Source organism: Pseudorca crassidens, chromosome 4 (assembly GCF_039906515.1).
Source record: "Pseudorca crassidens isolate mPseCra1 chromosome 4, mPseCra1.hap1, whole genome shotgun sequence".
Classification (NCBI taxonomy): domain Eukaryota; kingdom Metazoa; phylum Chordata; class Mammalia; order Artiodactyla; family Delphinidae; genus Pseudorca; species Pseudorca crassidens.
The window spans coordinates 46,225,055-46,241,683 of record NC_090299.1 but is presented as its reverse complement, the minus strand read 5'-3'; the positions used below and the strand labels follow the sequence as shown (position 1 = coordinate 46,241,683).

Here is a 16,629-nt window from a genome sequence, read left to right as displayed (position 1 = left end):
ACTAGATTCTCAGAAAACACAGAACACTTGCTGTCAAGAAAGTTCCAGGGCTTCCCTGGTGGCGCAGTGGTTGAGAGTCCACCTGCCGATGCAGGGGACGCGGGTTCGTGCCCCGGCACGGGAAGATCCCACATGCCGTGGAGTGGCTGGGCCCATGAGCCATGGCCGCTGAGACTGCGCGTCCGGAGCCTGTGCTCCGGGATGGGAGAGGCCACAGCAGTGAGAGGCCCGCGTACCGCAAAAGAAAAAAAAAAAAAGAAAGTTCCAGTTCATTTAAGGGGAAGATGAGGATATTATATGCCTACCTGTAAAGAGACTTTGATCAAACTTCCCATCAGCTGTTACTGCGGGTAAATATTTTTCTCAATATAATGATTCATGCTCTGGACATTCATATGGCCAACAAAATTGTTAAGAATCACTCCCATTATCTCAGGAAAAATACTTCACCTCTCCAATTTTCAATCACCTGATCTATAGAGTAGTCATGATGATAACTATCTTGTTCTCTTGTAAGAACTAAAACAAGCAAGAATCTGTATATAAAGTACACAGAATATTGTCTGCTACCAAATATAACATTTTATTAGTAATATTTCTTCATCATCATCATCATCACCACCATCACCACGATCCTCATCATCGTAACTATTTTTTTCTTTGAGTCAAATTCGGCTGATGAAACTTGCTAATCCAAGATAATTATTGAATCATCTAACAAAATCTTGGTTCTGCCAATGAACAGCAGTGTGACATTGGGCATGTTATTTACCTACTGATTACTTTACTGTGTCTCAGTTTTCTTGTTTTCAAATTAAGGATGGTAGTATCATTTACCACATAGAATTGATGGAAGTGTTAAATGAGATACAGTTTTCTCTTGCTATTTGAAAGTACAGCATTTCTACGAAAACTTCAGAAGTTTAAATGGCATAAAAGGAAGAAGCAATTACCTTAGCGCATGTCTTGCTAATGCATGCAAAAAATAAATTGAGATAAAGCACAGATGCTCACAGACACAGTTCAAAGCTGTGGCAGCTTGATGCTGAGAAGCAGAGTATAGTTCCTCAGGAAAGAGCTTGAGGGTGCCCCTCTCACCACTGGAACATGTGCTGCCTCTATAAGGGCTCACTGCAAAACAAACGCTGGATGCTGGTTTTGCTTTACACCTTTTTTCATAAAGTGAAAATGCTCTTCAGATTTATTTTGTTAGCGAAAACAGGTACTAATGTAGGTCTTGTAAAAGTGAAATAGAGTGAACTTTCTGAAAAGTGGAGGATACTGTAATACTTATTACTGACCACAGTTTCAAACACATTGTAAGTGTTCAGGAAAGATATTTTATTATTACAAATATTGATATTAAATGTGTTCCTTTCTTCCTTCATTTATTCTTTTTTGAAAAATAGTAAAAACAATGGTAGTTATTACTATTAATAGTGATAGTATATTTGTTAGCAGCATGAATTGCTGAAACTTCTTAAGGAAGGGACATGGAATTAATAATAGTAGTCATTAAGTGAGGTCATGAAAATGGTTACTGTAATCTGAAGATGGGAGAGGTATGCTTAGGTCAAGTTGTCCCTTTATTACTGATGAGGAATTTCTTACCAAACTGATGAGGATATTCTACCAGGAAGAGTATACTTTCCTTAGAAAATGACCCTTAAGATGGACAGACTGTAGGTTACTCAATGAGAGACCTAGAAATGTCAGTGGGGGTGGGAGAAAATCTGAGGGTTTTGAAAAGCAATCAGTGAAAAAAAAGTGACAGTTCATGCTGGATGGAGAAGAAAGTAATACTGTCTGTACAGTGAGGAAACAGAAAGTATTTCTGGGAAGTAAAAATCCACTGATGATATTAGGCAGCTGTGTGGAGCCTGGGAGACTGCGAAGAGTGTCAAGACCATCAACATGAATAAATTGGAGGTCAGGAGATCATGCTGCTCATCAGTCAGTGTCACTGGTGATGAATGTTTCCAGGGGAAAGGTCAGGTGATGAGCGGGGACTAGAGTATTCCAGGGAACAGTGCTCTTCTGTTAAACAGGAGGCTCTTGGAATACTGACATGTGATCATTAAACCTGTCACATCAATGAACAAGGACCAAAATCAAATCAGAGTGGATACCCTAAGAATTTTGATAAACTGAAAAAACTAGATCAAATTTACATGCCTTTCTACTGAACTATTACTTTTAGATATTTATGTAAAAATGCCAGTTGCTATTTTATAACATACCACTTTAAAAAAAAGTAGGTACTTGATATCTAAAAACATGCAAAGTAAGCCAACTTTTTGTTTTCTTTTCTTATTGTTCAGATATTTCTAATGAAAGCAAGCTTGTCATAACCATAACCAGTCAATCTCAAGTCAAGAGCTCTGCTAACAAAAGACAATGCCAGGAATTAAGCAAGGCTCATTTTTGAATGGCTGCCTATTACTCGTGTGAATGGGTTTGACAATTTATGGAGTCAGAGTGGATGTATTAACTCATTTTTAGATTAAGTGCAAATACAGTATCAGGCCAGGTATGATGAGCAGAATGGGCTGGAATCACACAGATTCAGTTTTAAGAATTGTTATGTGTGTGACTGAGTGTACATTATTTAATTATTCAGAGGCACAGTTTCTAAAACTGAAGAATGGGCACAATAATGTACTTCAGATTTGTCATTATAAATAAGAAAAATAATGTGTATATAACATCTAGTAAAGTGAGAGGCATCAGTTACGTCAGCAATAAATGACTCTGTGTTTGATTATATGTATGTGTATGTCACAAAATTTGGCCTTATTTTAAATCTTAATACTGACTTGATGCATGAAATTCATTCTTTCAACGAATATATATTGAGTCTCAGATACTGTTTAGGTGCCAGAGACACAGCAGTGACCCAAATAGCCAAAGTCTCAACCTCATAGACTTTATATTCTAGTGAGAGGGAGGCAGATGATAGACAAGTACTAACACAGTGTGTGTGACAATGCTAATCAAGGTTCAGGAGCTGCAAGTGCTGTCGGGGCAAAGGTGGGAAGGACTGTAAATTTAGAAATATGTGATAAATTGTGGATTTTAGAGGGAGTAGCCAACAGTGAAAAGATAAACTATGTGTAAAGACACGGAGATGAGCAAAGGAGCTGTGTAGGTAACAGGAGGAGCACATTTCAGGAAGAGGGAAGAATCTGTGTAAAGGCTTTGAGTCAGGATATGCAAGGAGAACAGCGTGGCTGAAGGAGAATGAGCAAGGCTGACTATAATAGGGAAAGGGGCAGAGGCGCAGCAGTGACTGGATCATACAGGACTTTGGAGACCATTTGGGGGGCTTCGCTTTGTACTCTGAGGAATATGAGAAAACATTGGAAATTGCCAGTAAAGGAGTGACAGGAATTGACTGAATATTCCAGTTACTCTTTTAAGTATGTTTCCAGGAATCTCTATTTTAAAATTCCCACAATATCCAGTGAAGAAGTTGCTGTTCTTATTGCCACTGTTCAAGCAAGGAAATGGAGGCTCAGGGATGTTAGGTAATTGACTAAGGCCATGTGTTTAGTTTGTGGTTGAGCTGGGTTTCAAATCCAAGCAGATTCAGCCACACATCCTGCTTTATTTTTGGTTTTCTTCACTTTCAGTTGTGTCCATCCTATTCCTTGCTGTGTCTAGTCTACAAGTTTGTTCTGTAATAGTGTTTTATGTTAATTTCTTCTACTTTATTGTCTCTATTGTCAACCCATTTCCTCATTTTAGCACCTTATTGTGAAGGGCTTATTTATATATTTTAGATTAGAATCTTAACAAGTTCCAAACTTTAATTAAACACTCTTTAGGAAAGGTACAATTTTCTTTGGGTTGTCTTTTAGCTCTTCCAGACTATATTTTTTCTTGGTTCTTTTTATGTCATTTTTCTTTACTTTCTCTCTTCTTTCCTTTCCTCCCTCCATTTCTTCTTCTTCCTCCCTCCCTCCCTTCCTTCCTTCTTCTCTCCTTCTCTTCCTTCCTTCTTCCAACTTCCTAACTTTTTAAACTTCCTATCTCTTTTTTTTCTGATTTAATTAAGGTACTTCTCATGTTTTATGTCATTTTTCCTTCTATATTTTTGGTTATACACCTCTCTCCCCTTTTTCTCCTGTTTATTCATCCTAAGACAATGTCCAACTAATTTGATGTTGCTTACCCCACCAAAGAATGTCTCCAGCAACAAGCACTTAGAAGCTTATTAGAAATGCATCACACAAGCTTTGTCTTAAGATTTATATTTTTGCTGGATCCACAGGTGATTCATAGATACATAAATGTCTGAGAAGCATGTTTCCTGCATAGGATTTGTCAGCCATACTCACTGTCCACTGGCCTTTTAGGAAGAAGCTGTTTCTCAGATTAAGAGTTTCAGAAAAGTTCAATTTCAAAGATAAATCTGATAGCCATTATCAAAAAGAAATTTATCTGATGTCACCAATATAGCAGAGTAGAAAACCCAGCCTCCATTCTCCTCAAAGATCAACAATGACACAGCTATCCATAAATGAAAATAGTTCTTACAGAGCCCAAATATCCATTTTAAGCAACAGAGGGAGACAAAAAAACCCTGAGAATAACCACACCAAAAGGGAAGGAAGAATGAAACAATAATAGATGTAGAAAATTCTGAAGACTCCACAAATAACTAATAGAAAAATTCAGTAAAGTTTTTGGGTATGAAATGAAAATACAAAAGTCAGATGCATTTCTATACACTTACAATGAACTATCTGAAAAAGATATAAAGATAATAGTTTCATTTACGTTAGCATAAAAAACTATAAAAATTTAGGAATATATTTAACCAAAGAAATGAAAGATCTGTATACTGAATCCTATAAGACACTGATGAAGCAAACTGAGGGAGACACAAATAAATTAAAAGATATCCTAAGTACATGGGTCAGAAGAATTAATATTGTTCAAATGTACATAATACCCAAGCCATCTATAGATTCAATGCAATCTCTATAAAAATTCCAATGTAATTTTTCACAGAAATAGAAAAAAGAATACTAAAATTTTTATGGAATCACAAAAGACCCCAAATAACCAAAGCAATCCAGAGAAAGAAGAATAAAGCTGGAGGCAGCACACACTCTGATTTTAAACTATATTACAAAGCTGCAGTAATCAAAACAGTATGGTACTGGCATAAAAACAGACACATTGACCAGTAGAACAGATTTTAGAAATAAACCCATTCATACATACTGAACAAATATTGAGAAGGGAGACAAGACTACTCAATGGGGAAAGGATAGTCTCTAATATATGGTTTGAGGAAAATTGATTATTCCCATGCAGAAGTGTGAAATTGGACCACTGTCTTACACCATTCACAAAAGTTAACTCAAAATACATTAAGGACTTAAACATAAGACCTGAAGCCATAAAACTCTTATAAGAAAACATAAGGAAAAAGCTCCTTCATATTGTTCTTAGCAATAACTTTTGTATGTGACACCAAAAGCTCAATCCACAAAAGCTAAAATAAACAAGTGGGATTACATCAAACTAATAAGTACAACAAAAGAAACAACAATGTGACAAGGCAACCTATGGAATGTGTGAAAATATTTACAAATCATACATCTGGTAAGGGATTAATATACAAATTATATAAGGAACTCATATAACTCAATATTTCATTAAATAATTGGATTAAAAAATGATAGGTGGGCTTCCCTGGTGGCGCAGTGGTTGAGAGTCCACCTGTCGGTGCAGGGGACACGGGTTCGTGCCCCAGTCCGGGAGGATTCCCACATGCCACGGAGCAGCTGGGCCCGTGAGCCATGGCCGCTGAGCCTGTGCGTCCGGAGCCTGGACTCCGCAGTGGGAGAGGCCACGGCAGTGAGAGGCCCGCGTACCGCAAAAAAATAAATAAATAAATAAATGATAGGTTACCTGAATAGACATTCTTCCAAAGAAGTCATACAAGTTGTCAACAAGTATATGAAAAGGTGATAAACATCACTAATCTCAGGAAAATGCAAATGAAAACCACAACGAAATATCACTTTACACCAGTTAGAAAAGACAAGTGACAATAAAAATTCACAAGGCTGTGGAGAAAAGGGAACACCTGAGCACTGTTGGTGGTAATGTAAATTAGTACAGTCAAGACAGAAAACACTATGGAGTTTCCTCAAAATCTTAAAAGTAAAACTACAAAATGATTCAACAATCCTACGGATGGTATGTATCCCAGGGAAATGAAATAACAACAACAACAAAATGTTAATTATATGAGGTGAGGAATGCATTAAATAACCTTATTGTGGTAAATATTACTCAATATATACATGTTTCAAATCATCATATTGTACACCTTAAACTTACACAATGTTATATGTCCATTATATCTCAAAAAACCTAGGAAAACAATAAGAAATTTAACTAAAGGAGCCATGCTAAATAAAAGTGGGATCATTTTCTACCCCCATTCCCTCATTTTGTTCACATAGAAACATGAATTTTATGTTACACTCCACAGCTTGCACTAACTCTGGAATGCTTTTGGGTTTTGCTTCCCTATATCTCTTTTTTTTTTTTCTTTTGGAAATGCATGTTTCAAAGATCCAATGAGCCACAGTTAGTTCCTACCTCTCATTTTCCTTCTTATCCTGATTTTGTAAGTGGAAGTCACTAAATATTCTTAGAATGAGACGTATTAAAGGGAAGGAAGAATGCTATATTCTATCCTTCTCACAAAGTATATCCAGTTCTTCAGTCTCTGAGACAAGGGCAGAAAATGAAGGAAAAATAGTATCTCCTCCCCTCCTTTTAGCCCAGTGGGTTTACTCCATTTCTGATGGCAAACAATTCATTGGAAACCAGCTGTGCTTCTTAGGTCACTGCTATAATTAGAAAATCTTTCCAGATTCTGGCAAAATAAAACTCTGAGAATTAGTTTTCAGTGTTCTCATGAGATGCAGAGAAGTTAAAATACCTGCCTAAATTTCTAAGTGATATAGGCAAGAGCCAAAATGATTATACACGTGTGCACACACACACACACACCCCGCAGACACACATACACACACAGAATGAGTTCCATCTCATGCCTTTATACTAACATGCTCTACATGATTTAAGCAAAATCTGAGGAATACCAACATGAGTACTGTCCAATGACATTAGTATCATTCTCCATTTCATATTTCACTGCTGTTTTTGCAGCTGATGTGGTGCCACATCTTCTAATTACATTCCCAGGTCTCAGTCACTGCGAATATCTATAGATCACCTTCTCTTCCTAAATCGTGGCCTCTGTGTGGTTAAACCTGCTGCCCTCTCCCTTAAGTCCCAGCTGTTTGGATCCTGCTGTGAGAGATTGTGAGCGACTGGGTGCTGGACAGCTGCAACGTCAAGTTAAAAAGAAAAGACCAGCACATGTCTTTGCTACTGAAATCCTTGGTTTGTTCACGTGTTGTATATGAGCACAGAGAATACGTATCTCTCGTTCCTAAAGATTTGAATGTCTTATTTTTATCTCATTTTGTGGGACCGTACACTGACAGAGTGTGGAGCAGCATTCATCTTATAAAGTCAGAAATGTTCTTGGTTTAATCTAAAATAATTTAATTGCATTCATTTTATGTAAATTTTTAAGCCAAATAAAATTATTCATAGATATGAGCCCAGTTCTGTGTTTTCTAGGCCACCATTACTTGCCTTTTGCATACAGTATCTTACTGTGAGTTCTGTAAGTCTTACAGATCTTGAAACATTCAAGGACTAGAAATAGCAGATGAGAACTTGGGAGGCATTATAACAGCTAAGTCATTATTTTACTTGGACAATTTAACTTAGTCAAACCAAATAGTAACATAAGATGAAACCCATGTGTATTCAATTGCCAAAAATGTCTGTTTATTTTAAACAGCTTTTATTTCCTTTAATAACACTTCTGGAATATCACTTATAGCATATTCCCTTTTTTAACTGCACTATTTTTAGTTTTGAATGTCCTGAAGATATTATAACTAATTAGTCCTCTGAGCATATTGATTAAATTCATTTACATTTCATAGATCTAAAGATCTAAAGAAAGAAAAAAATATTGGTGGAAGGTTATTTAAGAATACTGCACAGAGAAAATGAACAAAAATGAAAACAGTTAAAAATAATCAAATGCTCAATGTACACTGTTACTGCCAAGCAATTTTAATACATTTTAGGAGAAATCAGTCTGTTCTTAAAACTGTGCCTACAGATATTTTTCTCCCTTCAGTAATTATCTTTTATAGTCCCAGCAGTTTAACATGGTGAATATGTTAATATTACTAACTTATCCTAGGCTTGCCCATTATGCATGAACTATATCTAAAAGGGATCAGATCTGCAAAAATCTCATCCTCAGACCTTTTTATAAATTATGAAGTGTTATGGATCAATTCAACAAGCACTTAAGGTTAATTAATGAATCCAACAATGATGGTGCAGTGGGAATTATATGCCAGGCATGTTTGTTAGACTCTAGAGAGTCAGAAATGAAATGGCCATTAATCTGAGCTCACTGACAACTGAATGAGATAAGAATGTTATGGTATTGAGGTAGCAAGGCATAAATATTTTTTATTATGCATAAAGCATAAATCTGGGACTGTGATACATACAAAGAGGTATTTATTTATTTATTTATTTATTTATTTATTTATTTATTTATTTATTTATTTATTTATTACCTATATGGGTAGTTTACAATCCCAAAGGGTAAATTAAATTTGTGACTTATTTGAAGAAAATTGAATTTTCCTCCCTAGTAGATCCTCTCTCCCTACTGAAGGGGAAGAAAACCATACTTCCAAGACATCGTCAGTAAAGTGGTGTCATTTTTGTTGTTTTGCCTCAGAATGTCAGTATTTTTGAAGCTATTCTTAAAGAATAGATGGTAAATGGTTTAAAGGGGGAAAATCATATTAGTTTGCTGGCTTTGTCTTTTATGGGAAGACAATGATCTTACTGCAGTTTGGTATGGTTATCCATCAGATAAATTTAATCCCCTGTTGAAGAGTTCGTCTTTTTTTTTTTTTTTCCCCGCGGTACGCGGGCCTCTCACTGTTGTGGCTTCTCCCGTTGCGGAGCACAGGTTCCGGACGCGCAGGCTCAGCGGCCATGGCTCACGGGTCCAGCCGCTCCGCGCCATGTGGGATCCTCCCGGACCGGGTCACGAACCCGTGTCCCCTGCATCAGCAGGTGGACTCTCAACCACTGCGCCACCAGGGAAGCCCGAAGAGCTCTTTCTTTAAAGGGGTTTGGTATTTCTGGTATCAATCATCAGCAAAAGATATGGGACTTCATTCACTTTCTATTGTTGTTGTAACAAATTACCACAAATTTTGTGGCCTAAAAAAACAGAAATTGATTATCTTAACTGTTCTAGAAGTACAATGTCAGAAATGGGTCTTAGTGAGCTAAAATCAAGGTGTCAGCAGGGCTGCATTTCTTCTGAAAGTTTTAAGGGATATCTGGTCCTTGCTTTTCCAATCTAGAGATGGCTGCCTTTCTTACTTTGTGGCCACTTCCTCCAACTTCAAAGCCAACAACACAGTATATTAAAATCTCTCTCTGACTCTGATTTCTTCTTCTGCCTCTCTCTTTTATTTTAAAGAATCTTCTTGTGATTACCTTGAGCCCACCTAGATAATACAGGATAATATCTTGATCTTTAAGTAAGTAAAGATTAGTAAAATTAATTACATTTGCAACTTAATTGTCCACTGCCTTGTAACCCAACATATTCAGAGGATCTAGGGATTAGGATACAAACATCTTTGGGGAATCCTAATTCTGCCTACCACAATAGTTTGACCAAGAACTTCTGGGTTCCCTTCTCTTGAATATGAATTTCAACTGGTTTTGGCAGAATCTCAAGTACTCCTGTATAACCACCAGAAAAGGTAGTTATAGAGGTGTAGAGCATGATATATGAACCAGGTAAAACGGTCCCTGTCTGGATCATGAAGTGAAGAGGAGTTAAACTTATCTTGATACTATCTTGAACTATTTACCTTTTTTCATTCCTGAACCCTTAGGCAAAGCCTTGTCTTCCTTCTTCCTCATAGTACTGGTCAAGTTTGCAGTTAGTAAGAGAACAATTATGAGTCCAAATTTGGGCCTTAAGAAGACAGCAGTACCTTGATGCCTAAGTGGTATTTAGTTTCCAAGGAATAGGTCATTCTTGGGGAATAATCTTTGAGACTATGAGTATCAACATTCATCTACAAGTGCCATTGTTCATCTCTTGTTGTTATTGGAGAAGGTTGGCTTGATTTTTATTATGGCATTTTTCTTTACATGGAGTAGTACAAAAATTAGGCAAATGTGATTTAAAAAACAACTAACTTAGTATAGAAAGCCCCATAAAGCAATGATTTCAAAGTACTGTGAAGTGAGGGTAAAGAAGCTTTGTGGCAAGAAAGATACTCAGTGTGGACATCTCTAATGTTTCTCTTTTCAGCTCTATTCATGGATATACTTACTTGATGCACTGACATGACTATCATGGTCATTGGGTCATTGTTCCCAACTCCTCAGTTGATTCCCTATATTAGAATTGTGTATCCATGTCCTTTGACTATGTAGTACTTCCTGGTGTGACAGAATGTGTGTTGCTGTCCTGTTGATGTTGGACTTGGCCATTTTACTTACTTTCACTGATGGCATGTGGATGGGATTGGCAGTATGGGGGATATGTACCTACACTTTAAGAGGCCCTGCATGTTTCTGATTATTTTCCTGGCTCCTGGACTTTCCATGAGACATATGTGCTCCAGCGAGCCTCTGGTCTGAAGAGAGTGAAAGACATATGGAACAGACCTGAGCTCCACCCACACCCTGCAGCTCATCCCTTGCAGACATGTAGTCATATGAGCAAAAAAAAAAAGTTTGTTTCATTAGTCACTGGGATTTTGAGGTTATTTGTTATGAACTATTATGAAAGGCCATATTCAATTGCTACAGTATCCAAAATTGTACTGAAATTTTTTGTTGACTGTATCATGTTGTTCTCAGTTACAAAAATCTAAATGAATCTCTTGACTCCACTGTTTTCCTCAAATTCCATATATAATCAGTCAACCAGGTCCAATAAATTAACCCTATTAAATTTCTCCATAATTTTTCTTTACTCACTGATCATATGTCACTGCTTTAGTTCACGTCAGCATTATTTCTCTCCTCGGTAATAGGAGAGGTAACAGCACCAGCATCTTAGATGCCTCCATCTCAAGCTTTCCAATCCATTCTTCACAATGATCTAGAGTAACTTTCGTAAAATGAGAGTCTAAGAGTGCCAGACTTCTGAATAGAACATGTAACTGTCTCTCTATTCCTTATACAATGAAGGGCAAATGCATTGTGGTGGCATGCTCAGCCTTCATCATCTGATTTCTGCTTATCTGACTACCATGTCATTCTCCCACCTATATCCTATGCCTGATATAAGTCCCTCAGAAGTCCAATCTGAAGTGTCTTGATATGTCATATATTAGTCTCAGTTTGGTCTATTTTTTTAAAGACAAAATTTCTTTGTTAGGAATGAATTGACTTCATGTTTTCATAATGATCAATTTGGCATGCTCTAAGACTCAGAGCTAACAGAAGTCCTTACATTAGTAAAATATTTCCTGACTTTCTCTCTCCAGGCAAAATCTGATGCTCCATTCTTGGCTCTTATAAACCCTTGCACAGACCATTACTATAGCACTTATATTATTGTATTAGAATAGATAGCATATCTATAGCCACTATAAAATAGTGAGCTGTTATTCTTTATGATCCTAGTCACCTAAACAGTGTCTAATAGATTGCTTTATGCATTCATTTTCTTATTCATTAAAAAATGTTAATGAGGACTCTGTCTAATAGGTGATGGTTTAGGCACTGGGAATAAACGGTGAATGAAATGAACAACATATTTCTACTACTTCTGTAGCTACAGTGTGCAAGCACAGTATTAAACATATTACATATATTACCTGATTTACTTCTCTTAAACATTCTGAAAATTATATAGCACCCTTACTCCACATGTAAAGACACTAAAACTCAGAGTCGTGCTCCCTTTGGCAACACATACACTAAAATTGGAACAATACAGAGAAGATTAACATGGTCCCTGTGCAAGGATGACATGCAAATTTGTGAAGCATTCCATATTTTTACTGTCATACGAGTGAAGTAAGTCACAAGGAGAAAAACAAATATTGTATATTAACGCATGTATGTGAAACCTGAAAAAAATTGGTATAGATGATCTTATTTACAAAGCAGAAATAGAGATACAGACATACAGAACAAACATATGGACACCAAGGGGGAAAGGGGGTGGTGGGATGAATTGGGAGATGGGAATTGACATATATACACTCTTGATACTATGTATAAAATAGATAACTAATGAGAACCTACTGCATAGCTCAGGAAACTCTAGTCAGTGCTCTGTGGTGACCTAAATGAGAAGAACATCCACAAAAGAGGGGATATATGTATACATACAGCTAATTCACTTTGCTGTACAGTATAAACTAACACAATATTGTAAAACAACTATACTCCAATAAAATAAATAAATAAGTAAAAACTCGAGTCTAAGAAGAGCTAGTGATGTGATTCCTCCATTTTTTTTTTCCTCACCTAGTGTGGGCTGGTAATTGAGCTTTGTGGATGCTACAGTGACTGTGAAAGGCACATTTCAATTATTTGTTGCTGTGATACAACTCTAGGACACAGGGACTTAAACAGCCATTTTACCTTTACTCTCAATTTTGTGGGAAAGGAATTTGGGTGGTTCATCTCTGATGCACATGGTGATAGTTATGGCTGGAAGATCCACTTCCAAATGGCTTCATCTCTCATGCTTGTTGCCTTGGTTCATCTTGCCAGCTCTCCTCTCCTCTCCTCTCCCTTCTTCTCCTCTCTTCTCCTCTCCCTTCTTCTCCTCTCTTCTCCTCTCCTTTCTTCTCTTCTCCTCTCCTCTCCTGTCTTCTCCTCTCCTCTCCTCTCTTCTCTTCATTCCTCTCCTCTCCTCTCCTCTTTTTTCCTCTCCCTGCCTGTCTCTCTTTTTCATTCCTTCTTCCCCTCTTTCCCCCAATCCTCTTTCTCATCCCCTCTCCCTCACTCTCATTCTCTCCCTCTGAGGTTTCTCAAACTCTAGGTCTCTCTCCACTGCTTGAACTTTTCAAAGCACAGTCATTTTTGACTACGTAAATCATGTAAAACAGATTTCTTTCTATCAGGCATGTCTCAACTTCAATGTGAAAACCTCAGAGAAGTCTTCCATGAACAACCAATCTAGGATAAGTCATCCACTATCAATTTTTTCATCCAGTATGAATTCTCTGCAAAACATTAATCAATATCTTATATATTTATTTATTTATTCCCCATAATTTCCATTTATTTATTCACTCATGTATTCAATAAATATTTATTGAGCACATACATATATCAACAGCTATTACAGACATTTAGCAAACATCAGTAGGAAAAAAAAAGAAAAGCCACTAAGATTCCTGATGGCATGGAATGTGTACTCCATAAGAGCAGGAATCTAGCCTGTCTTCCTCACCATTGTATATCCAGAACCTAGAAAAATGCCTGACATGTAATATATGCTCAATAAACATTTTTGATTGACCAAATGAGCAAGAGTGAGGCTGTTATAAAAAGGGACAGGAGGAATCTTAGAGTAGTATGAGAGACACAACCGGGGGAACTCATTATCATTTGAAGATCATGGGAGAGCTCCTTGCAGAGGTGATATTTAAGCTGAGAATCAGAAGATGGGTTGAAGTTAGTGGCAATATCAACAACAGTGGAGGCAGGACTTTCACCAGAGTGATCTACAACCCAGTGATAGAAGTTAGATCTGAGATTCAAAGAAAAGTAGAGAATAATGGGAAGGAATATGCAATTTTCTCTTTTGGGGATTGAAGCTAGGATTTATATTAATTTTTATAGTAATTTTGAACTCTTAGCTCTTGAAACCATATATTATAATTATATACATAGAAAGATGGTTTTTGTAACCTCCAGAGTACATTGACTTTTCAATGGTTGCTCTTGAAATTGATGCTCCCAAGTGCTAAACTTGTTTTTGAATTAAATTGAATATTTATTTCAAATTAAATATCTAGTAATCCTCTTTTTTGTTTGTTTGTTTTTTGCGGTATGCGGGCCTCTCACTGTTGTGGCTTCTCCCATTGTGGAGCACAGGCTCCAGATGCTCAGGCTCAGTGGCCATGGCTCACGGGCCTAGCCGTGAGCATGTGGGATCTTCCCGGACCGGGGCATGAACCCGTGTCCCCTGCACCAGCAGGCGGACTCTCAACCACTGCGCCACCAGGGAAACCCTAGTAATCCTCTTTTAATCAGAGATTCAAAATGTATTGGAATTTACTTAGGTAAATATTATTACCTGGAGGATATGTGTTTCAAGCCCCTCTTTACCACCAAACTTCCTTCATCAATTGTCTATTCACAGCTTCTTTATTTGATTCTCATAAGTCCTGCAAGGTCTCACTGATTCTAAGACTCCAACTTCCACCCTGTTCTTGGGATATCTCCTGTTTTAAAGATATGACAATTACTTCTACTCTGCTCTTTCAGGGTGATAGGGGAAAATGCTGTTTCAAGATTTATCCCCATTTGGTTTTGCCTCACATAACATCTCACTACAGTAACTTTCAGTTTCAGAAATAAGTAAGTTCATCTATAAATTACAAAGCCACAAGGAAATATATAATATTTATAAATTTGATATGTACTCAAATATTGAGATACGTTCATGAGAATGTTATTCTTCATAGAATAATACACAAATCAAAAATTAAAACCAGAAGTTTAAACAAAATAAAACCATATGTTATGATGTGTGATCTCATCAGAACTGTGCCCCTTATACCATTAGGGGGAGTCACTAAACCCATTCTCCTGATGTTTCATTTTACAACAAGAGTCTTATATTAAGGTAGCACTGGACTCTTACTGACCCCTCACTTCCCTGGAAGATAGTAATCTAGAAATTTAGGGAGTAGAAACTAGGTAAGCAGAGCTCAACCTATTACCCATTCGGTTTTAATCTGGCCTCCAAGAAGCTTGTATTCTGGCCCGTTTTTGTCCCCAGTGGTTAAGTTTATTGGTAAAGCCTCCTTCCACGTGGAGGAAGCAGTGCTACCTGTGACAAGGTGAGCCCTGATCCTGGGGAGCTGCCTTTTGTTATCACACAGTGAGCTGTGCTCTCCATCAATTATATGAGTTATATTTTTATCTCCATAGGATAAACTTCTTCATATATCTCTTAACTGGTTCAGAATTTGAGTGGGAGATAGGAGACCCTTCAGATGTTAATATTGTAGGAACAATGTAGGAAGTAAATGGGAGCATATGTTACAAAAATGCACAGAACTGGGCTCCTTGTTCTTTTTTTGCCATTAAAATTTTTTTGTTCTTGGGTAAATCATTTAAACTCCCTGAAACTCTGTTTTCAATCATTAAACTGAGGGGAATGGACTATATTAATGTTTTTCAGACCCTAAAGTACCTACCATCCCCAGAGAGGTAGAAGAGGGCTCAGTGGAGGAGAAGCAACTTTGGAGTTCCCACATCTGCTTTATCAAGGTCAGCTCTATTTCTAGAAAATATTGAGCTTCCAGTAAGACTTTGCAATGAAATATTTGAAAACAATTCCATTAGATGATTTCCATTATTTCTTCCATCTCTGACACAGTGTTGCTGCATGTAAAATGACCAGGCAATGACTTGGTATAACAGGAATTATGCAGGCTTGGACACAAAGATCGGCCTAAGTTTGGATCTTGACTGTAACATACACAATGACATTCAACAAGATGCACAACAGAGTTCTTGGATGGATGGATGGATAGATAGATGTATAGATAGATAGATAGATAGATAGATAGATAGATAGATAGATAGATAGATAGATAGATAGATACGCCATTATTATTTTATGTGGGGAATTCCTGAAACCACAGAGAGTATTCAATAATTGCTAAGGCATTCTTACCCTTTCCCTTCCCATTTTTCGAAGGGAAACCTTTCAATAATAACATGAAATATTTTATGATGCTTTAAACCATTTTTACACATGTCTTGTCTCATTTGAGTCACATGATTCTCTAAGATAAGTCTACATTAATTTCCTCCTTTTTAAAGTGAGTAAACTAGCTCAGTAGTCTGCTCAAGGTCATGCAGCTACTAAATGGCAGGCTTAGGGTTTGAACCTGGTCTCTCCAATATTGAATCTGTCCTAGTGCCCGTGGACTAATAAGCCAGCTCTGAATGAGTCATAACATATTCAGTTTCACCTATCCTCATCACTTTTTATGGTTCAGCTGACCAATGCGACTCCTGTAAAATGAAATTGGCAATTGTTTATGGCACTGGCAGTGGGTTGTTATGTCAGCTCATCTACTGAGGCAGCCATTGTGAAATAACGTGCGGTGACCCCTCAGTGTGAAGACTAGCACCTATGTCATACTTGTCATTGTTCAGCATTAATATCTGCCCTGCTACTCCTTCAATACACTTTCCAAGTATCCACCTCAATGTATTTGTTCTCAAAGCGACTTGACTTCCAAG

General features: G+C 37.2%; 1 non-coding gene across 1 annotated transcript; it reads left to right on the top strand.

The window, feature by feature from the left end:
- Positions 1-12,080: 12,080 nt before the first annotated feature.
- On the top strand, positions 12,081-12,187 carry LOC137224188 (U6 spliceosomal RNA). The gene has a single exon (XR_010943283.1). It is a non-coding gene; the product is annotated as a U6 spliceosomal RNA (small nuclear RNA).
- The last annotated feature ends 4,442 nt before the right edge of the window (positions 12,188-16,629 follow it).